Consider the following 22,971-nt stretch of genomic DNA (forward strand, 5'->3'; position numbering starts at 1 on the left):
CCTGGACACAGATCAAGCCCGGGCCTGTCTGGTTACCTGGACACAGATCAAACCTGGGCCTGTCTGGTTACCTGGACACAGATCAAGCCCGGGCCTGGACAAACATGCATTTTAAATGGAGAGTCTCCCGATGCTGCTGAACCTGTACCAAAATCTGTAGTTGGTGTTGTTGCATCATTTGACAATAATCACCTAACGGTATTTGGGTCCTGTTATGCCTTATTGGCATGAACAAAACCAGAGATTAACCTAGTTTAAGTCAGTGTGCTGGATGAGGATGTGAAGTCTGTTGGATGTCTTTGACTGCTGAGCTGTCTCTGACATGTTGACTGCCTTTGAATATGTTGACTCTGCCTCTGACGTTGGTATTTGTATGTATTAGGGATCCCCATAGCAGCTACTCTTCCTGGGGTCCAAACATATTAAAATATGTTGACTGTGCCTCTGACAACTCCCCACTATACAGAGCTGTCATTGACATCTGGGTTGAGTGTGTTTCAGATGGGGAATGCAAGGTTAAAACTATGTTCTGCTTGTTCTATAAATCAAAACAGCTAAATACCTTAGTAGACATTTTTATCCAAAGCCATAAAGTGTCTGCATTTTCAGTACTTGATCCCACAACCTTGGTGCTAATCATGAGCATCCAGTGTCCCATATAACTCTCTCCCTCCCCCCTCTTTATCTCTAACTATCGCTTGCTCACTCCCTATCTCCCCCCCCGCCTCTTTCACTCTCCTCCCTCATCTTTCTGTCCCCTTTTTCTTTTCTCCCTCCCTGATAGGATCCTTTAAACTCTGGGGATGACGTGAGTGAGCAGGACATTCCTGATCTCTTTGACACTGACAATGTGATAGTGTGTCAGTATGATAAGGTATGCTTTAGCTTCCTAGTGTTGTAAATACGGTATGCCTCATTTTCCTAGTGTTGTAAATACGGTATGCCTCAGCTTCCTAGTGGTGTAGATAAAACATCCTCTTCCTTTATCTTTCATATTGATGATGGGTGTAACATGTATTGATTAAACAATATATAGATAGAATACAAGCATTGATTTCTGAACCTTTGATTTCTAATGACTTCCTGGTAAAAACAGATTTCTAATACCTGTGTATAGTGTGTATGACACACACACACTACTGTTCAAAAGTTTGGGAAATGAAGGCTATTCCATGGGAGAAATTGCCAAGAAACTTAAGATCTCGTACAACCCTGTGTACTATTCCCTTCACAGAACTGCGCAAACTGGCTCTGACCAGAATAGAAAGAGGAGTGGGAGGCCCTGGTGCACAACTGAGCAAGAGGACAAGTACATTAGAGTGTCTAGTTTGAGAAACAGACACCTCACAAGTCCTCAACTAGCAATTTCATTAAATAGTACCCCCAAAACACTAGTCTCAACGTCAACAGTAAAGAGGCGACTCTGGGATGCTGGCCTTCTAGGCAGAGTTCCTCTGTCCAGTGTCTGTGTTCTTTTGCCCATCTTAATCTTTTATTTTTATTGGCCAGTCCGAGATATGGCTTTTTCGTTGCAACTTTGCCGAGAAGGCCAGCATCTCAGAGTCGCCTCTTCACTGTTGATGTTGAGACTGGTGTTTTGCGGGTACTATTTGAAGGGAGTAGTACACAGCATTGTACGAGATCTTCAGTTGTATATATATTTTCATAGTTTTTTTATACTTTCAAGATGATTGATTGATCAATGTCCATGCTTTCTAATGACTGTATAGTAATGCTGTGTGTTTGTTACCACTTCAGATTCACCGCAGTAAGAACCGGTGGAAGTTCTATCTGAAGGATGGGGTGATGTGTTATGGAGGAAAGGACTATGTCTTCTCTAAGGCTGTCGGCGAGGCAGAGTGGTGACTGGCTTTCTGTTATGTTCCAATGTCCACACGAGAATAGTTCAGAGGCGAAGAGGGGTTTCGTACAATACCTCTTGGGATGCAATGGTAGTACATTCTAAGTAGCATGCTAGTGTGAATATTGGAACAGAACCTTGGTCTGTATTTCACCCATGTGGATACAGCCTTGACTTGAGTCTTAAATGTGTCCAATGAGGCGCATAAAACATGAATATATTAAGAGAATAATATCATTTGAAGTTAATGGGGAAAACCACAGTTGTTCAGTGAGCTAGAACATACAATAATCTATGCAGGCTTCTAATCTGAAGAAAAATGTCTGGACAAGTAATGTGTCCGTCCCACACGGCAACCTGTTCCCTATATAGTGCACTACTTTTCACCAGCCACCACAGTGCACGAAGGGCTTTTTGAGTTGTTCATTTTGTTTATGTAACTATTTATTTATATTTTTGTATTTGTTGTGTAATGCCATTAAAGGAGCACTGAGCACTAAGTTGGTCCAAACGCAGAGTTTAGTCATTTTTAATGGTGCTCTCTTTATTGTTTATATGTACCAAATCCATTCATGGTATGGTTGCCTGGTCTGCAATGTAAATTCAAATACCTTATTCTGTTTTCACTGACAATGAAATATAAGCATTAATATGAACCCTGCTGCTGTTTAGTTTTTGAAGGTGAATGTACATATAGACTAGGAAAAATTTCACTTCATAGCTATTTTTCCATCCAATTAGCAACAGATTTTCATGGGAAGATTAAAAAAATCCTCTTTCTGAAATATGCATGTTTTCTCACCAATGTGGTTTCCACCAATATGATTTGTTGCGGATAAATATCAGTGCGTGATGATCGTGTGCACAATGTACCGAACAAAAATCTAAAGTTCAACGTGTTTCCATCGCATTTTCAACTCCACCAATTTAGTTATGTCACAAGCTGTTTTTTCTAAAGAGCATGTGCTCTAGCCGACGACCAGTGGTAGGAAAAGTACCCAATTATCATACTTGAGTAAAAGTAAAGTTACCTTAATAGAAAATGACTCTAGTGAAAGTCACCCAGTAAAATACTACTTGAGCAAAAGTCTAAGCTTTTAAATATACTAAAGTATCAAAAGTAATTGTAAAAATATACTTAAGTATCAATTATAAATAATTTCAAATGGCTTTTTATTTTTTTACAGATAGGCCGAGGCACATTCCAACACTCATATCATTTACAAACGAAGCATTTGTGTTTAGTGAGTCTACCAGATCGGAGGCAGTAGGGATGACCAGGGATGTTCTCTTGTTTAGTGTGTGAATTATACAATTTTCCTGCTAGCTACATTAGCTTATGAGGTGGATCTCACATTTCACTCATTGGAAGAAACTTGCAGTAAGGAGAAACTCATAGGAATACTACTGAAACTCAATAGACATTGGGTATTGTAGTTGGGCTGATTCTTGAATCCCATTATTGTGTCAGTAAAGGAAAAGGTTATGGGAATTGATGCTTTACATTATCTGTCCCAAATGCCACCGTATTCCCTATATAGTGCACTATTGACTAGGGCCCTATACGGAATAGGTTGCCATTTGGGACATAACCTGTCTTTGCATACAGGTTCATGTGATCAAAATATTAGCTGCTCAGCCTACTTAATTGAAAGCCAAACAGAAAGTTTAGCAAATAGCAGAAAAGTTCATTTCAATAAAATTGAGATTGAGTCAATTCTGGTTAAATTGTCTATGCAACACACAGATTCTTGGGATAGGGCAGAGTCAATGGAGACATCAACTGGGTACAACACCAGGAAACGCATCTCCTCACAGCATTACAAAAATATAGTTTATTACAAGTTTCAATTAAACATAAGGGAAATGCACGTGTTGACATTACTATAAGCTACCAATGCATCAGACTTAAGGTAAATACAAACTGGCCTTCCCCTTTAAAACATACGTAAATACAAACTGGCCTTCCCCTTTAAAACATACATAAATACAAACTGGCCTCCCCCTATAAAATGTACACAAATGCAAACTGGCCTTCCCCTATAAAATGTACACATATACAAAACGGGCCTTCCCCTTTAAAATGTACACAAGTGAAAAATACAGTATTAGCAATGAAAAGGTTGTGCTATAACTTGTTGGGCTCCAATCTGCCACATCAACTTACAAACAATGCACTTTACTTTTTACATTATTACGCTCAACAACAATACTTCTAAAAACACGTTCACGCCAAACCAGCATGGCAGCTTGGAGGCCAAGCAGCTCCTTCCTGATATGGCCTGCCCAGAGAACTCCCATGTGCTTGTCTTTATTTTTTTTTAATTTAACCGTTATTTAACTAGGGCAAGTCAAGTTAAGAACAAATGCTTATTTACAATGTCATTTACAATGACGGGAAAGGGGATACCAGTTGTACAACTAAATGCATTCAACTGAAATGTCTTCCGTATTTAACCCACCCCCTGAATCAGAGAGGTGCGGGGGCTGCCATAATCGACAAGGGAGGGGCACAGATGCTCAATCACCTTGTTACAACAGAGATTAAGGCTATGGCCACATTGAGGCGTGGCTTGTGCAAGCCAGAAACTCATAGAGGCAGGAGCCTCTCTTTCTGTAGTGAGGCAGCTTTAATGTACAGTACAACCCTTGGACCAGGACGCTTGCCTATCAAAGGGCCTGAACAACGAGATGCATAAACAAGGATGAAATTGTATATGACATACATCATTGCCCGTTTTTTCTCATCAAAAGTTGAATTGAATGCTTTGTGTATTTTTGACAGACAATCTGTTGTCATTCATCTGGATAACGGATGACTCCCATTGAAAACCATTGGCTCAATCTGGAATTTTCAGGGTGTGTTCTCTGCCCAGGCGTTGCTGACACATGCCAGATCTTACAATGTCTGGATAGGCATTTTACGTATTAGCTAACCACATATGTCACAGCGATCTGTCAGTTGACGACACTGTCAATGATGTGGCACGCAGCCATTGGTTGACGCAACGTCTGAGCAGGGCCACGTGACCAAAATCTCAATGTGGCTGTACCCTTAGTTCTGACTGACTGAGACTAGTCACACACTCCACCTCCCTTGCTGAGGAAGCATCCCTGCATCTTGATGTGGTAGGCATAGAACCTGAAAGAGTGAGGCTTTCTGGGGATGTAGACCTACCCTTAGGCGGTATAGTGTTTGTTGCCAGGTTCTGTGCCCTGTAGAACTCTGCTCTGGCATGGCAACAACTACAGCGACTCAACAATAGACACAAATCCTTCGAAATGCTCGAGTAAATATGGTGTAGAGGAAGGGGTTACAGAGGGAGTTGATTGGGTAGAAGAGGACGAGGAGGATCTTGGAGTGGGAGATGGTGATGAGGGGCATGTGAAGACCCGCCGAGATGGCAAAGAAGGAGATGGGTGCCATGCAGAGGAAGTCAGTGAAGATGAGGATGGCCATGCGCTTGGCGATCCTGGCGTCGCCGTGGCGGGTTGCTAGGTCGGGGTTGTGGATGGACATGTAGATACGTACGTAGCAGCAGCAGATGATGAAGAAGGCAGCGACGTTGAGGAGGAGGAGGGCTACAACATACACCTGAGAGGCTAGGGACTCGATGTCCATGGGCAGGCAGATCGACACCTGGAAGAAAATCAAGTATGAATATATATAAAGTCCTTTTAACAACAGCACTTGTCATTGAGTTATTTTACAGCGAAAATAAAAAGGCTGAATTTTCATCTACTATATAACACCATGGTTGTTGTGTGTAAATGTAATGTTTGTAAACCTGGGCCTGTATTCAAAAAGCAGCCGAGTAGGATAGGATGATTTCCTCATCCTGGACTAAAGAGCAATGGAGATTGAGAAAGGGCTTTATAGTCCAGAAGACCAGGCTTCATCTGTGTGCGGGAAACCGGCCCTTTGTAAAATATGGGCCCTAAACGTAAACATTCTGCTGACCTTAGTGTAGCTGCTGACCCCCAGGATGGGAAGCAGAGCGGCCAACTAGGGCCCACCCTCCAGCCATCATGATCACTACATGCCTCAGCCGCAGCCTCTTGTTGATGTGCATGCGTTGGTGATGGTGTGCCACCCGCTCTAACGTTATCATGGTCAGCGTGTGAACCAGATGCTTCGCTGGCGAACACCGTCAAGAACCCCGCCACGCCACAGCCCCCGCCCGTCTGCCAGTCCGTAGCGTGATTATAGTACTCCTACAATACAATACAACTGTATTATTGGTTATAGACTAGAACTTCTACAATACAATACAACTGTATTGTGGTTATAGACTAGAACTGTATTATTAGTTATAGACTAGAACTTCTACAATAAAATACAACTGTATTATTGGATATAGACTAGAACTGAGTGACATGTATAGAACAAAGTAGAGTTGCAATTCAACGGATCAGACACGAGGTATGTGGCAGGGTCTACAGTCAATCACCGGATTACAAAAGAAAACCAGCCCCGTTGCGGACCAGGATGTCTTACTCCCAGACAGACTAAATAACTTCTTTGCTCGCTTTGAGGACAATACAGATCCATTGACACGGCCCGCTACCAAAACCTGCGGACTCTCCTTCACTGCAGCCGACATGAGTAAAACATTTAAACGTGTTAACCCTCACAAGGCTGTAGGCCCAGACGGCATCCCCAGCTGCGTCCTCAGAGCATGCACAGACCAGCTGGCCGGTGTGTTTACGGACATATTCAATCAATCCTTATCCTAGTCTGCTGTTCTCACATGCTTCAAGAGGGCCACCATTGTTCCTGTTCCCAAGAAAGCTAAGGTAATTGAGCTAAACGACCCTGGGTCTCGACCCCACCCTGTGCAACTGGACTTCCTGACGGGCCGCCCCCAGGTGGTGAGGGTAGAGTAACAACATCTCCACCCCGCTGCTCCTCAACACTGAGGCCCCACAAGGGTGCGTTCTGAGCCCTCTCCTGTACTCCCTGTTCACCCACGACTGCGTGGCCATCAAGTTTGCGGACGACACTACAGTGGTAGGCTTGATTACCAACAACGACGAGACGGCCTACAGGGAGGAGGTGAGGCCCTCGGAGTGTGGTGTCAGGAAAGTAACCTCACACTCAACGTCAACAAAACAAAGGAGATGATTGTGGACTTCAGGAAACAGCAGAGGGAGCACCCCCCTATCCACATCGATGGGACAGTAGTGGAGAGGGTAGTAAGTTAAGTTCCCACTCACAAACTTCTACAGATGCACAATCGAGAGCATCCTGTCAGGCTGTATCACCGCTTGGTACGGCAACTGCTCCGCCCACAACCCGTAAGGCTCTCCGGAGGGTAGTGCACAACGCATCACCGGGGGCAAACTACCTGCCCTCCAGGACACCTACATCACCTGATGTCACAGGAAGGCCATAAAGATCATCAAGGACAACAACCACCCGAGCCACTGCCTGTTCACCCCGCTATCATCCAGAAGGCGAGGTCAGTACAGGTGCATCAATGCAGGGACCGAGAGACTGAAAAACAGCTTCTATCTCAAGGCCATCAGACTGTTAAACAGCCACCACTAACATTGAGTGGCTGCTGCCAACATACTGACTCAACTCCAGCTCACTTTAATAATGGAAATTGATGTAAAAATGTATCACTAGCCACTTTAAACAATGCCACTTAATATAATGTTTACATACCCTACATTACTCATCTCATATGTATATACTGTACTCGATACCATCTACTGCATCTTGCCTATGCCGTTCTGTACCATCATTCATTCATATATCTTTATGTACATATTCTTTATCCCTTTACACTTGTGTGTATAAGGTAGTAGTTGTGGAATTGTTAGGTTAGATTACTCATTGATTATTACTGCATTGTCGGAACTAGAAGGTCAAGCATTTCGCTACACTCGCATTAACATCTGCTAACCATGTGTATGTGACAAATCAAATTTGATTTTGATTTGATTCAATGGCTGTGCGAAGTTGCTGGATATTGGTGGGAACTGGAACATGCTGTCATACACATCAATCCAGAGCATCCCAAATATTGTCAATGAGTGACATGTCTGGTGGTGAGAATGCAGGCCATGGAAGAACTGGGAAATGTTTTTAGCTTCCAGGAATTGAGTACAGATCCTTGCGACATGGGGCCGTGCATTATCATGCTGAAACATGAGGTGATGGCGGCGGGTGAATGGCACGACAATGGGCCTCTGGATCTCGTCACGGTATCTCTGTGCATTCAAATTGCCATCGGTAAAATGCAATTAAATTGTGTTCGCTGTCCGTAGCTTATGCCTACCCATACCATAACCCCAACGGCACCATGGGGCACTCTGTTCACAACATTGATATCAGCAAACCGCCCACACGACACCATACACGCTTTCTGCCATTTGCCCAGTACAGCTGCAACCGTGAATCATCTGTGAAGAGCACACTTCTCTAGCGTGCCAGTGGCCATCAAAGGTGAGCATTTTCCCACTGAAGTCGGTTATGACACCGAACCGCAGTCAGGTCCCACCCAACTCTGATGAAACTGTGGGTTAGCATAACCAAAGAATTTCTGCACAAACTCTCAGAAACCGTCTTAGGGAAGCTCATCTGAGTGTTCATCGTCCTCACCAGGGTCACCTGTCTGGGTGGCTGGTCTCATGAAACACACTTTACATGCTGTGTATACATACACTGCTCAAAAATATAAAGGGAACACTAAAATAACACATCGTAGACCTGAATGAATGAAATATTCTTATTAAATACTTTTTCGTTACATAGTTGAATGTGCTGACAACAAAATCACACAAAAATTATCCATGGAAATCAAATTTATCAACCCATGGAGGTCTGGATTTGGAGTCACACTCAAAATTAAAGTGGAAAACCACACTACAGGCTGATCCAACTTTGATGTAATGTCCTTAAAACAAGTCAAAATGAGGCTCAGTAGTGTGTGTGGCCTCCACGTGCCTGTATGACCTCCCTACAACGCCTGGGCATGCTCCTGATGAGGTGGCGGAGGGTCTCCTGAGGGATCTCCTCCCAGACCTGGACTAAAGCATCTGCCAACTCCTGGACAGTCTGTGGTGCAATGTGGCGTTGGTGGATGGGAGCGAGATATGATGTCCCAGATGTGCTCAATTGGATTCAGGTCTGGGGAACGGGCGTGCCAGTCCACAGCATCAATGCCTTCCTCTTGCAGGAACTGCTGACACACTCCAGCCACATGAGGTCTAGCAGTGTCTTGCATTAGGAGGAACCCAGGGCCAACCGCACCAGCACATGGTCTCACAAGGAGTCTGAGGATCTCATCTCGGTACCTAATGGCAGTCAGGCTACCTCTGGCGAGCACATGGAGGGTAGTGCGGCCCGCCAAAGAAATGCCACTCCACACCATGACTGACCCACCGCCAAACCGGTCATGCTGGAGGATGTTGCAGGCAGCAGAACATTCTCCACGACATCTCCAGACTGTCACGTCTGTCACATGTGCTCAGTGTGAACCTGCTTTCATCTGTGAAGAGCACAGGGCACCAGTGGCGAATTTGCCAATCTTGGTGTTCACTGGCAAATGCCAAACGTCCTGCACGGTGTTGGGCTGTAAGCACAACCCCCACCTGTGGACGTCGGGCCCTCATACCACCCTCATGGAGTCTGTTTCTGACCGTTTGAGCAGACACATGCACATTTGTGGCCTGCTGGAGGTCATTTTGCAGGGCTCTGGCAGTGCTCCTCCTGCTCCTCCTTGCACAAAGGCGGAGGTAGCGGTCCTGCTGCTGGGTTGTTGCCCTCCTACAGCCTCGTCCATGTCTCCTGATGTACTGACCTGTCTCCTGGTAGCGCCTCCATGCTCTGGACACTACGCTGACAGACACAGCAAACCTTCTTGCCACAGCTCGCATTGATGTGCCATCCTGGATGAGCTGCACTACCTGAGCCACTTGTGTGGGTTGTAGACTTCGTCTCATGCTACCACTAGAGTGAAAGCACCGCCAGCATTCAAAAGTGACCAAATGTATTGTCAATCAGTGTTGCTTCCTAAGTGGACAGTTTGATTTCACAGACGTGTGATTGACTTGGAGTTACATTATGTGTTTAAGTGTTCCCTTTATTTTTTTGAGCAGTGTATTTTTCTACAGTGTATAAACATTGGAAAGCAAGCATCACAGGGTCAGCCAGAGTGCAGCCCCTCTGGAGCAGTTTAGGAGTTGTGGTAAGTGGTGGTAGGTGGTTGAACTACCACTCCCAGTGGTAGGTGGTTGGACTACCACTACCGTACCTTGCGGGAGTGGTAGTCCATGGCTGCAATGAGGAGGAGGTAGAGCCCCATGCAGAGATCTGCGAAGGCCAGGTTACACATCAGGAACTGGGAGACATTAAGCTTCTGGTGACTGGTGAGGAGAATGATCAAAAATGTTAAAAAGATCAGCAATCACTTGAATATATTTAGCAATTGAAACATTGTTTTAATGATATTGTTTTAATGATTTTTTTCACCTTTATTTAACCATATTGTTTTAATTATATTTACCTTATTTAATTAAGCAACATGTCTTAGTAAACCACACACTGTAATGTGGATAAGAGATGAGCATGTTCTTTCCCATAGAATTAAATTGATTAAATTGATCCCTTACTAAGATGGCTGCCATTATCCCCACATTCTAAAACTATGTGGGTCTATGCCAGCCAGTCTTGTGTATTATACATCTCAATGTTCTCTCTCTCTACCTGGGTTGTGACTAGACGGAATATAACTTCAGCTTCTTTTTTTTGTTGCTTTTTGTAGCTATCACGGATCCCTCCAGAACTGTGTCATTACGTACACCTGGTCCCCATTTCCCTGATTGTAATTGTATAAATGTGCCCTTTGGTTTCCATTAGGCTGTTGATTATTGTTCCAATGTCCGTTGTGCCTGTGAGTACCTGTGCCTTGTTGTTTTGGATTTCGTGCCGCTTGTATTGCGTAGATGATTACGGGTCTCGTCCCGTGTGGTATCATTGTTCGCTTGTGTATTTATTTGAGGTACTCTCAACTCTCACTCCTTTGTTGGGTCTCAACCCCATGTTTGTATCGTGTTTGTTTGGTCTTCGTCCCTGTGCCTTTGCTTGGCACGCTGTATTTTGGGTGAAATAAAAAACCCTATTACGCATTTCTGTGCCTGTCTCCCAATCCTTCACCGTGACAGTAGCAGGTTAGGAGATTATTTTAGCTAACCTTAAGCCTTTTCCTAACCTTAACCTAATTATCCTAACCTGCTCTGTTCATTCAACTAACCTGCTGCGTAGTTTTCCTAACTTGCTACTAAGTCACTTCCTGTCGTAGCTGTACACCACCTAGTCAAAACCCTTTACCTGGTGATCAGTACAATCAGCACGGTCATGTTCCCAGCCATGAACACCGTAATGAGCCAGGTGACTGCACGGAGGAAGGAGTACCCCAACAGGTCCTCACAGGGTTGAAGGCATCAGGCTCTGGGGTGCACTGGAAGGGTCCAGGACACAGGCTCAGCTGCAGGTCTGGGTATTGGAGGTTGATGTCATACAGGTCTGTTACATTGTCTGCTGATGGGTCCCTGTAGAAAAGGGGAAGACAACATTGAGCAGATAATTTGAGACCAAAAAAGAAAAGAAATGTGCAATCAATGGTTAAAAAACAGCCTGTCTGTCACGCCCTGGTCGAAGTATATTGTGTTTGTCTGCGTTTAGTTGGTCAGGCCAGGGTGTGACATGGGTTTATTGTGGTGTGTTTTGTCTTGGGGTTTTTGTTAGGTATTGGGTTTGTGGCTTAGTGGGGGTATCTAGCAAAGTCTATGGCTGTCTGGAGTGGTTCTCAATCAGAGGCAGGTGTTTATCGTTGTCTCTGATTGGGAACCATATTTAGGCAGCCATATTCTTTGAGTGTTTCGTGGGTGATTATTCCTGTCTCTGTGTTTATTGTCACCAGATAGGCTGTATTAGGTTTTCACATTTATTGTTTTGTGTAGCTATTTCATGTCGAGTCATTTATTAAAGAACATGAATAGCCACCACGCTGCATTTTGGTCCGCTTCTCTTCCACCAGACGAAAGCCGTTACACTGTCAATAGAGACCGCTACATGTGTAGAGAACTTTCCCCTGATACATGGTGCAATAATTGTCTTACATGATTTTATCGTCATCGCACAGCCTTCTGAGGTTTGGAGAGAGTGCAAGGACAACTTTTTCCCTTTGGATGGATAAGAGAAAAACAAACAGGAAGGTTATAGTAGGCTCTTGAATGTCAAACTGTGTGTGTACCAATATGTGATGTGTACCTACCTGTGTTTGCGTCGCCAAGTGTGGAAGGCACAGCAATGGCTGGGGTAAGTGACCTCTGCCACCTCTAGCTCTAAGAGGCTTTCCAGAGGGGGTAGAGTCTTCAGGTAAGGGGTAGAACGGGCAATCAGGACCTTCAAATGTCCCAAGCCTCGACGGGGGAGGTGTGGAGAGCTGTGGAGGAGATGTCACTGGACAACAAACATACAGTAAACACCAGTGTTTTTTACAATAGAAACAATAGAAACTTAATTGTCTATAGTTATGGCAAACAACTGAAAATTGTCTTTTGTTCTCTTCACCCCCCGATCGGACGAAAATAAATGAAAGCTCATCCTTTGTTCAAAAATTACTTTTTTGCCTTCATTCAGATTACAACTTCTCATTTCCAACTAATTGAAAATGCAATTATCGACGTTTCTTCAACAAGCCATACAAAGCTGGTTACAATATCAGTTTTATCCTCAGAAAATATATAACAAATATTACAACGAATGTTATGGATAAACTCAGATATATTGATTAATATAAAAACATTTGTAATGGAAAAAATGTTTCAAAATGTGATTATATTTATTCATGATATTACAAATAGAAATGGAGGAGTTATGTCACATATGCAGTTATTGAAAATATCTGGGAATATCTGCTCAATCCAAATTTACAACCAACTGATTGCAACACTTCCACAAAAATGGAGGCAAGTGGAAAAGGGAGAAGGAGGGAACTTGTTTGCCTGCCATATATTAAAGATACAAATTGGCTGAAAAGAACTGGCTTAAATAGAAAAACATAGTGCCTTGGAAAGTATTTGCCCCCTTGAACTTTGCGACCTTTTGCCACATTTCAGGCTTCAAACATAAAGATATAAAACTGTATTTTTTTGTGAAGAATCAACAAGTGGGACACAATCATGAAGTGGAACGACATTTATTGGATATTTCAAACTTTTTTAACAAATCAAAAACTGAAAAATTGGGCGTGCAAAATTATTCAGCCCCTTTACTTCCAGTGCAGCAAACTCTCTCCAGAAGTTCAGTGAGGATCTCTGAATGATCCAATGTTGACCTAAATGACTAATGATGATAAATACAATCCACCTGTGTGTAATCAAGTCTCGTATAAATGCACCTGCACTGTGATAGTCTCAGAGGTCCGTTAAGCGCAGAGAGCATCATGAAGAACAAGGAACACACCAGGCAGGTCCGAGATACTGTTGTGAAGAAGTTTAAAGCGGATTTGGATACAAAAAGATTTCCCAAGCTCAGACCACTGCAAATCTACCAAGACCTGGCCGTCCCTCTAAACTTTCAGCTCATACAATGAGAAGACTGATCAGAGATGCAGCCAAGAGGCCCATGATCACTCTGGATGAACTGCAGAGATCTACAGCTGAGGTGGGAGACTCTGTCCATAGGACAACAATCAGTCGTATATTGCACAAATCTGGCCTTTATGGAAGAGTGGCAAGAGAAAGCCATTTCTTAAAGATATCCATAAAAAGTGTCGTTCAAAAGTTTGCCACAAGCCACCTGGGAGACACACCAAACATGTGGAAGAAGGTGCTCTGGTCAGATGAAACCAAAATTGAACTTTTTTGGCAACAATGCAAAACGTTATGTTTGGCGTAAAAGCAACACAGCGCATCACCCTGAACACACCATCCCCACTGTCAAACATGGTGGTGGCAGCATCATGGTTTGGGCCTGCTTTTCTTCAGCAGGGACAGGGAAGATGGTTAAAATTGATGGGAAGATGGATGGAGCCAAATACAGGACCATTCTGGAAGAAAACCTGATGGAGTCTGCAAAAGACCTGAGACTGGGACGGAGATTTGTCTTCCAACAAGACAATGATCCAAAACATAAAGCAAAATCTACAATGGAATGGATCAAAAATAAACATATCCAGGTGTTAGAATGGCCAAGTCAAAGTCCAGACCTGAATCCAATCGAGAGAATCTGTGGAAAGAACTGAAAACTGCTGTTCACAAATGCTCTCCATCCAACCTCACTGAGCTCGAGCTGTTTTGCAAGGAGGAATGGAAAAGATTTCAGTCTCGATGTGCAAAACTGATAGAGACATACCCCAAGCAACTTACAGCTGTAATCGCAGCAAAAGGTGGCGCTACAAAGTATTAATCTTAAGGGGGCTGAATAATTTTGCACGCCCAATTTTTCAGTTTTTGATATGTTAAAGTTTGAAATATCCAATAAATGTCGTTCCACTTCATGATTGTGTCCCACTTGTTGTTGATTCTTCACAAAAATACAGTTTTATATCTTTATGTTTGAAGCCTGAAATGTGGCAAAAGGTCGGAAAGTTCAAGGGGCCCTAATACTTTCCATGGTAATGGGCAGTGTTGGGCGATTTGGAAAGCCATAGTCAGTCAATAAATAATATATTAATACTTATAGGAAAGGTTTTCATCTTTTTCTCACAATTTGTGTGCCACGTCTTGGCCTTAGTTATCTGTGTTTCTTTTATTATTTTTCGTTAGGCCAGGGTGTGACATGGGTGATTTATTGTGTGTAGCCTTGTCTAGGGTTTATTAGATTTATGGGGTTGTGTTCAGTGTAGTTGTTCAGGGTAAGTCTATTGTTAAGAGTGGTTCTCAATCAGAGGCAGGTGTTTATTGTTGTCTCTGATTGGGAACCATATTTAGGCAGACATATTCTTTGGGTATTTTGTGGGTGATTGTTTCCTGTTTCTGTGTTCTCTGCACCAGTTAGGACTGTTTCGGTTTTGCCACGGTTTCTTATTTTGTATTTGTATAGTGTTTACGTTTTCGTCTTTATTAAAGATGCTTAACAATAACCACGCTGCATTTTGGTCCTCCGCTCCTTCCCAGGAAGAAACCGTTACACTGTGGATAATATACAATTAGAACGATTCAATTTTTTTGTAAAACATCACAGCACAATTAAAAATGTATGGCACATGGAAACCAAACAAGGGAGGTCTATGGTGATAGGTGGGATTAAAGAGTTTGTTTGGTAATGTCTTGATGTTATATATATATAACTACCATGCAAAATGTGTATGTAAAATGTGTAGGTAAAATGTATGTATGTTTAGCAAAAAAGCTGTAAAAAACAAAACTAAGATATTTGTCCTCGAAGGAAGGGGGGATAAAATGAAAACATAAAAAATCTGCAATGGATGGAGAGTATGTTGTGGGGCCTTGATCAATGCCCCAACAGTAGGGGATTGTTGTTAGGATGTGAACCCAGCAGCACTCCAGTTGCCAGAGCAATATCCCCCTTTTTTTCCCTCATGGTCCGGCATGGGATGCCAACAGGCAAATAAGTCTAACGCCCTTAGTCACTGGGCTACTTACCACCCCAGAGCTAACCCAACCTTTCACCCTAACATAATTTACTTAGGGCTGCAATCCCATTAACGGGATGATAAGTGACAACAGCCAGTGAAAGTGGAGGGCGTCAAATTCAAAACAGAAATTTCATAATTAAAATTTCTCAAACATACATGTATCTTATACTGTTTTAAAGGTAATCTCGTTGTTACTCCCACCACAGTGTCCGATTTCAAATAGGCTTTACAGCGAAAGCACCACAAACTTATGTTAGGTGACCACCAACTCACAGAAAAACACAGCCATTTATCCAGCCAAAGAGAGGAGTCACAGAAAGCACAAATAGAGATAAAATTAATAACTAACCTTTGATGATCTTCATCAGATGACACCTATAGGACTTCATGTTACACAATACATGTATGTTTTGTTTGATAAAGTTCATATTTATATTAAAAAATATGAGTTTACACATGAGTTTACAAACATCCAGTGATTTTGCATAGCCACATCAATTCAACAGAAATACTCATAAATGTAGATGGATATAAAAGTTATACACATGGAATTATAGATATACCTCTCCTTAATGCAACCGCTGTGTCAGATTTGTTCGATAATGTCCATTATTTATTTCCAAGTAGCTACTTTTGTTAGCACGTTTAGTACACAAATCCAAACGCTCGTGCAGGTCCATCCGAATGTTGGGCGAAAAATTCCAAAAGTTATATTACAGGTCGAAGAAACTTGTCAAACTAAGTATAGAATCAATCTTTAGGGTGTTATCATAAATCTTCAATAAAGTTCCAACCGGAGAATTCCTTTGTCTGTGCGTGACCAGCCCATGACTCTCTGCCAGACACCTGGCTCATTCAGCTCCCATTCAGCCTCACAACACAGTAACTGCCTCATTCAAGTTTCTAAAGACGGTTGACATCTAGTGGAAGCCCTAGGAAGTGCAACTTCATCCATACCCCACTGTGAATTCAATAGGGGCTGGGTTGAAAATCGATCAACCTCAGATTTCTCACTTCCTGTTCAGATTTCTTCTCAGGTTTTTGCCTGCCATATGAGTTATGTTATACTCACAGACATCATTAAAAGAGTTTTAGAAACTTCCGAGTGTTTTCTATCCAATACTAATAATAATATGCATATATTAGCAACTGGGACTGAGTAGCAGGCCGTTTACTCTGGGCACCTTTCATCCAAGCTACTCAATAATGACCCTGCAGCAATAAGAAGTTATTAACACTATTTTTTTAAAGATATTAACAAAGTAAAGCAGGGTGCAAAAACAACACTACTAGACTAGACAACATGCATACCATTACAATCTCATAAATACTGAGATAGACCTGGTCGACAAATCGTAGATTACAGCATAAGCCTTGTAGTGTTGAACATGGATGAATAATCATTATGCCTAAGAAATCCCTCCAATGCACCATAAACCACAAGTTCTCTATGATAAAAATGGATCCGTAGTCAGATGTTGTCTATGTAATCTTTGTTAAAGGTATAACTAATGTGTATGTTTGACATTGTCCTTTATAGGTAGTGAAACAGGAAATACTGGGGCTCTGTGGAGGTCAGTGTGGCAGGAAGGGTGTGAAACAGGAAATACTGGGGCTCTGTGGAGGTCAGTGTGGCAGGAAGGGTGTGAAACAGGAAATACTGGGGCTCTGTGGAGGTCAGTGTGGCAGGAAGGGTGTGAAACAGGAAATACTGGGGCTCTGTGGAGGTCAGTGTGGCAGGAAGGACGTTTATATTATAGGAATGGATTATTATACTGAAGGTGAATTTTACATTATGGTTGTCAAAGGAAGTATTCACTTACAGCATAATTGGCCCTGAGGCCCCCTCAAAGGCATCTTCATGGATGTTCCTCAGATACCTGTTTCCTTTCAGAATCCTACACAAGAAAACAGTCAAATACATGGGATGAGGTCATGTTTGTCTTCATCACAGATGAGCACAAGCCATGACAGTTATATACTTACAATAAATGAGTGAAATATGGGCGTTTTGCTTTTGGATTCTGATATTTGTCCCTTTTTTGTTTTTTTCTTCTCTAAAACCTACGCTTTTCTATGGATGCCCAACTGATCCTCATCTCAACTAACTAACTAACTTATTAAGCTTTGTTTGTTTAGACTCCTTGAAAGCGATTCTGGCGAGACCAAGACGCCGCTGACGCCTCAGCGTGGCAAGGGGGTAAAATAAACAACGGGGCACCCAATCAATGTTTTGTCTCACAAGACATTTATTTACTGGTACATTGAGTTTCTTTGATTAACCCAAGCCTTCGACACAACTCTGAAACAACAGCCCAACAGGCTTAGAAAAACTCACAACAGCAGCTCCTGCTGAGAGAGAGGATGTGTGCGTGTGTGTGTTTCAGGCACATTGTTGTAACAACTGAAACTCAGCAGCATCGGAGAGAAATGTTGATTGTTTGAGGGGAATACATACAGTTTATCCAGATTTGTTCCGTTGAAAGCGTGTGACCTGATTTCCTTGAATCCATTTTTTATAATTTTCCTGGAAGAAAAACATTTCTAAGCATTTCATTTGAATTGGTTGTCAATGTCAGCTTCGCCGATTTACAATTGCTTGCAGACATACACAATTTACAAGTGCTGTCCTAAACCTGGACTCAATGACAATTATAATGGTTACTGCAACCAATTAGATGAGGTTAAATGAAATCAGCAGTGAAACGATTCTTAGGTTACATGAAACGCCTAGATGAGAGAACTCTCTAATCAATGATCTGAACACGTGCTGAGAAAATTAAAGCCCACAAAACAAGTAATTTGCTCAAGAAAGTATGGCTGTTTGAAGTATGGCTGAAAATAAGTCATAGTATTGTACTGATACTCACATGTACACACTCTCCTCTGTGATACCTTGAAAGGCATTGGCAGGTATGCTGTCGAGATGCATGTTATCTCCCAGCTCACTGAACACAGAAATGAGGAGGAGAGGATAAGAGAGAAAAGGGGAGAGGAGAAGAGGAGAGGTGAGATGAGCAGAAAGAAGCAAAGAGTAGAGAAGAGATACTAAATATCAGTGCCTGGCCACTGAACATGTCATGTCACAGACCAGGGTCAGTTCCTTTTCAGTGAGAAAATTGGAATTGAAATTGCAGGGCAACACTGGGGTTAAGTGTATATTATCTTAAAATGGGTGAAGCTATATTATCATAACATATGATTTTAAAATATAAGGTAGACCAACATCAACTTGTAATCCAGTTTCAAGTGGGTCAAGTTCTGTATACGTACAGGAAGAAGTTATCCAGTATCACCAAAGAGGACATGGTGGAGAAGTCAGGAAAATGTATTATTCCTGTGTTACAGATACTCCTGGGAGAGAGAAAAGAGGAGAAGGTGGGAAAGAGGAGATGAAGAAAGAAACAGAGGTACATATATATATAAATTGAACATTGACAAACAGGTATTGTACCTGGAATTACAGTTGTATGGTAACTAACAATATACTGTACTTGTAATAAAGGCTTACAGGTATCTCAGCCTGGGCAGATCAGTGAAGGCCCCCTTCTCTATACTGATCAGATTTCTGATGTTCTGTATCTGTCTAAGGAATAACAGAAAACAGAGCAATATTAACATTTATTTAAAAAAAAGTTAACATTGATTTCCAATAGCCCAATCAAGTAACATATATTTTTACTCATGAGTGTACTTGTGACTCATACTTTTAAATGTTTTTGTTACAGTAATGTTATATCTAGGAATGAAGAGGATAAAGTAAGTCAATTATATTCTGCATGCATTGTTGTGTTCAAGGCAGACTAATGGATTTAGATAATGGCTCATTCAAGGTAGACTAATGGCTTTAGATAATGGCTCATTCAAGGCAGACTAATGGATTTAGATAATGGATCATTCAAGGTAGACTAATGGATTTAGATAATGGATCATTCAAGGCAGACTAATGGGTTTAAGATAATGTCTCATTCAAGGTAGACTATTGATTTTAGATAATGGCTCATTCAATGCGGACTAATGGCTTTAGATAATGGCTCATACAAGGCAGACTAATGGATTTAGATAATGGCTCATTCAAGGTTCAATGAACCACAAATCTTCACATTAACCAGTGTATTACAGTAACATCAGAGCTTATCAGGGTAGGAGACAACACAGTCTAATCCATGGCCTCCAATGGAACAAAACGTTATCTCACCAACTGAAACCTTGACAATTTTGAGATGAAAGTTCTGTAATTGGTGTGCGTGCGTGCGTGCGTGCGTGCGTGCGACACTTACATCTCAGCCAAGCTGTGGAGAGAGAGGAATGCATGGTTTCTTATGTTCCTGATGCAGTCACTCTGAGAGATCTCACTGTGGCAGAAAAATACACAGCATAATGTACATTCCCATTCTAAAGGAATATCCGTTAATCATCGAATAGAGATTATGCAGAGCGTAGACTGCAAATGGAAGAGTGAAATAATACGTATTGTGATGAGGTCAAGGTGACGAGGCTCAGAGAGGAAGAGAAGCGTTATGACACGTCTTTAAAAAACAAAGAAATGCAGTGAGGAAGGCTCTAGTGACATGCCCTTGACTGTTTCCTGTGTTCCTGATGATGCCCTTGCTACCCTCCAACCCATGCCCCATCCCAAACCAACCTCCCACACCCTCTCAACCCCCTTCTCCTAGTGTTAATTATACCTTTTTATAGACCTCCATATGTTTGACCTTTCCAAGCCACCGTACCGCCGACTGATCTGTAATTAACCAACACTTTCCATTTAGATAGCCATTTAGATTCCATCTTAAACCAGAGAATAATTAAACCTAGCGACCCACTATGCTTATATTTTCACTCAGCCCCGTGTGTGTTGTGTGTGTGTGTACCTTCCCTCTTAAGTTGTTGTATACCATCTTAATTAGCATTACTTTTGGAGAATGATTAAAAGCCATTTCAGAGCATCATCATCCTTGGAGGAAAGTGAGTGAGTCCAGTCAATGTGAGTCATCCATGACAAGACAAGACCATCTGAACTCCGCAATAGCAAACTGGCCAGTGTGACCTAGGACTAGATTAAATCAGATTGACATAGCAGTTATTTTGGAGGTGTCCGAGGTGGAACTGTGTTAGAACTGTCAAATCCACAAGCGGTTTGTTGCTAGCTACCTGATCGCGGACACTGCCATTGGATGCAACAAAACATGCATGAGCCTAACATCAATGGGTTGACATTGGAGTCATTATTTCTATAATTTATAGAGACTACACTTTCTAGTGACTTCTAACGTGGTAGGAAAATAAGGAAGGGAGTGGTTGTGATGTCTAATATGCTTGGGATGACAAGGAAGGGAGTGGGTTGTGACTTCTAATATGCTAGGGATGATAATGAAGGGAGTGGTTGGGATGTCTAATATGGTAGGGATGACAAGGAAGGGAGTGGGTTGTGACGTCTAATATGCTAGGTATGAAAAGGAAGGGAGTTGTTGTGATATCTAATATGGCAGGGATGATAAGGAAGGGAGTGGTTGTGACGTCTAATATGCTAGGGATGATAAGGAAGGGAGTGGTTGTGATGTCTAATATGCTAGGGATGATAAGGAAGGGAGTGGTTGTGATGTCTAATATGCTAGGGATGATAAGGAAGGTAGTGGTTGTGATGTCTAATGTGCTAGGGATGATAAGGAAGGGAGTGGTTGTGATGTCTAATATGCTAGGATGATAAGGAAGGGAGTTGTTGTGATGTCTAATATGCTAGGGATGATAAGGAAGGGAGTGGTTGTGATGTCTAATATGCTAGGGATGATAAGGAAGGGAGTGGTTGTGACGTCTAATATACTAGGGGTGACAAGGAAGGGAGGGGTTGTGACGTCTAATATGCTAGGGATGATAAGGAAGGGAGTGGTTGTGACTTCTAATGCAGTAGGATAATAAGGAAGGGAGTGGTTGTGATATCTAATATGGTAGGGATGACAAGGAAGGGAGTGGTTGTGATGTCTAATATAGTAGGGATGACAAGGAAGGAGTGGTTGTGACGTCTAATATGCTAGGGATGATAAGGAAGGGAGTTGTTGTGACATCTAATATGGCAGGGATGATAAGGGAGTGGTTGTGACGTCTAATGCAGTAGGATAGTAAGGAAGGGAGTGGTTTTGATGTCTAATATGCTAGGGATGATAAGGAAGGGAGTGGTTGTGATGTCTAATATGGTAGGGATGATAAGGAAGGGAGTGGTTGTGACGTCTAATGCAGTAGGATAATAAGGAAGGGAGTGGTTGTGACGTCTAATATGCTAGGGATGATAAGGAAGGGAGTGGTTGTGATGTCTAATATGGTAGGGATGATAAGGAAGGGAGTGGTTGTGATGTCTAATATGCTAGGGATGACAAGGAAGGGAGTGGTTGTGAAGTCTAATATGCTAGGGATGATAAGGAAGGGAGTGGTTGTGATGTCTAATATGCTAGGGATGATAAGGAAGGGAGTGGTTGTGATGTCTAATATGCTAGGGATGATAAGGGAGTGGTTGTGACGTCTAATGCAGTAGGATAGTAAGGAAGGGAGTGGTTTTGATGTCTAATATGCTAGGGATGATAAGGAAGGGAGTGGTTGTGATGTCTAATATGGTAGGGATGATAAGGAAGGGAGTGGTTGTGACGTCTAATGCAGTAGGATAATAAGGAAGGGAGTGGTTGTGACGTCTAATATGCTAGGGATGATAAGGAAGGGAGTGGTTGTGATGTCTAAAATGGTAGGGATGACAAGGAACGGAGTGGGTTGTGACTTCTAATATGCTAGGGATGATAAGGAAGGGAGTGGTTGTGATGTCTAATATGCTAGGGATGATAAGGAAGGGAGTGGTTGTGATGTCTAATATGCTAGGGATGATAAGGAAGGGAGTGGTTGTGATGTCTAATATGCTAGGGATGATAAGGAAGGGAGTGGTTGTGATGTCTAATATGCTAGGGATGATAAGGAAGGTAGTGGTTGTGATGTCTAATATGCTAGGGATGATAAGGAAGGTAGTGGTTGTGATGTCTAATATGCTAGGGATGATAAGGAAGGGAGTGGTTGTGATGTCTAATATGCTAGGGATGATAAGGAAGGGAGTGGTTGTGATGTCTAATATGCTAGGGATGATAAGGAAGGGAGTGGTTGTGATGTCTAATATGCTAGGGATGACAAGGAAGGGAGTGGTTGTGATGTCTAAAATGGTAGGGATGACAAGGAACGGAGTGGGTTGTGACTTCTAATATGCTAGGGATGATAAGGAAGGGTCAGAAGGTGAATTCACCAATTTGTAAGTCGCTCTGGATAAGAGCGTCTGCTAAATGACTTAAATGTAAATGTAAATGAGTGGTTGTGATGTCTAATATGCTAGGGATGATAAGGAAGGGAGTGGTTGTGATGTCTAATATGCTAGGGATGATAAGGAAGGGAGTGGTTGTGATGTCTAATATGCTAGGGATGATAAGGAAGGGAGTGGTTGTGATGTCTAATATGTTAGGGATG

The 22,971-nt window shown here is 42.3% G+C and overlaps 1 pseudogene; it reads right to left on the reverse strand.

The window, feature by feature from the left end:
- Positions 1–4,705: 4,705 nt before the first annotated feature.
- Positions 4,706–19,056, reverse strand: LOC135535657 (lutropin-choriogonadotropic hormone receptor-like; annotated as a pseudogene).
- Positions 19,057–22,971: the final 3,915 nt, after the last annotated feature.

This window comes from Oncorhynchus masou, unplaced genomic scaffold (genome assembly GCF_036934945.1).
Source record: "Oncorhynchus masou masou isolate Uvic2021 unplaced genomic scaffold, UVic_Omas_1.1 unplaced_scaffold_4919, whole genome shotgun sequence".
Classification (NCBI taxonomy): domain Eukaryota; kingdom Metazoa; phylum Chordata; class Actinopteri; order Salmoniformes; family Salmonidae; genus Oncorhynchus; species Oncorhynchus masou.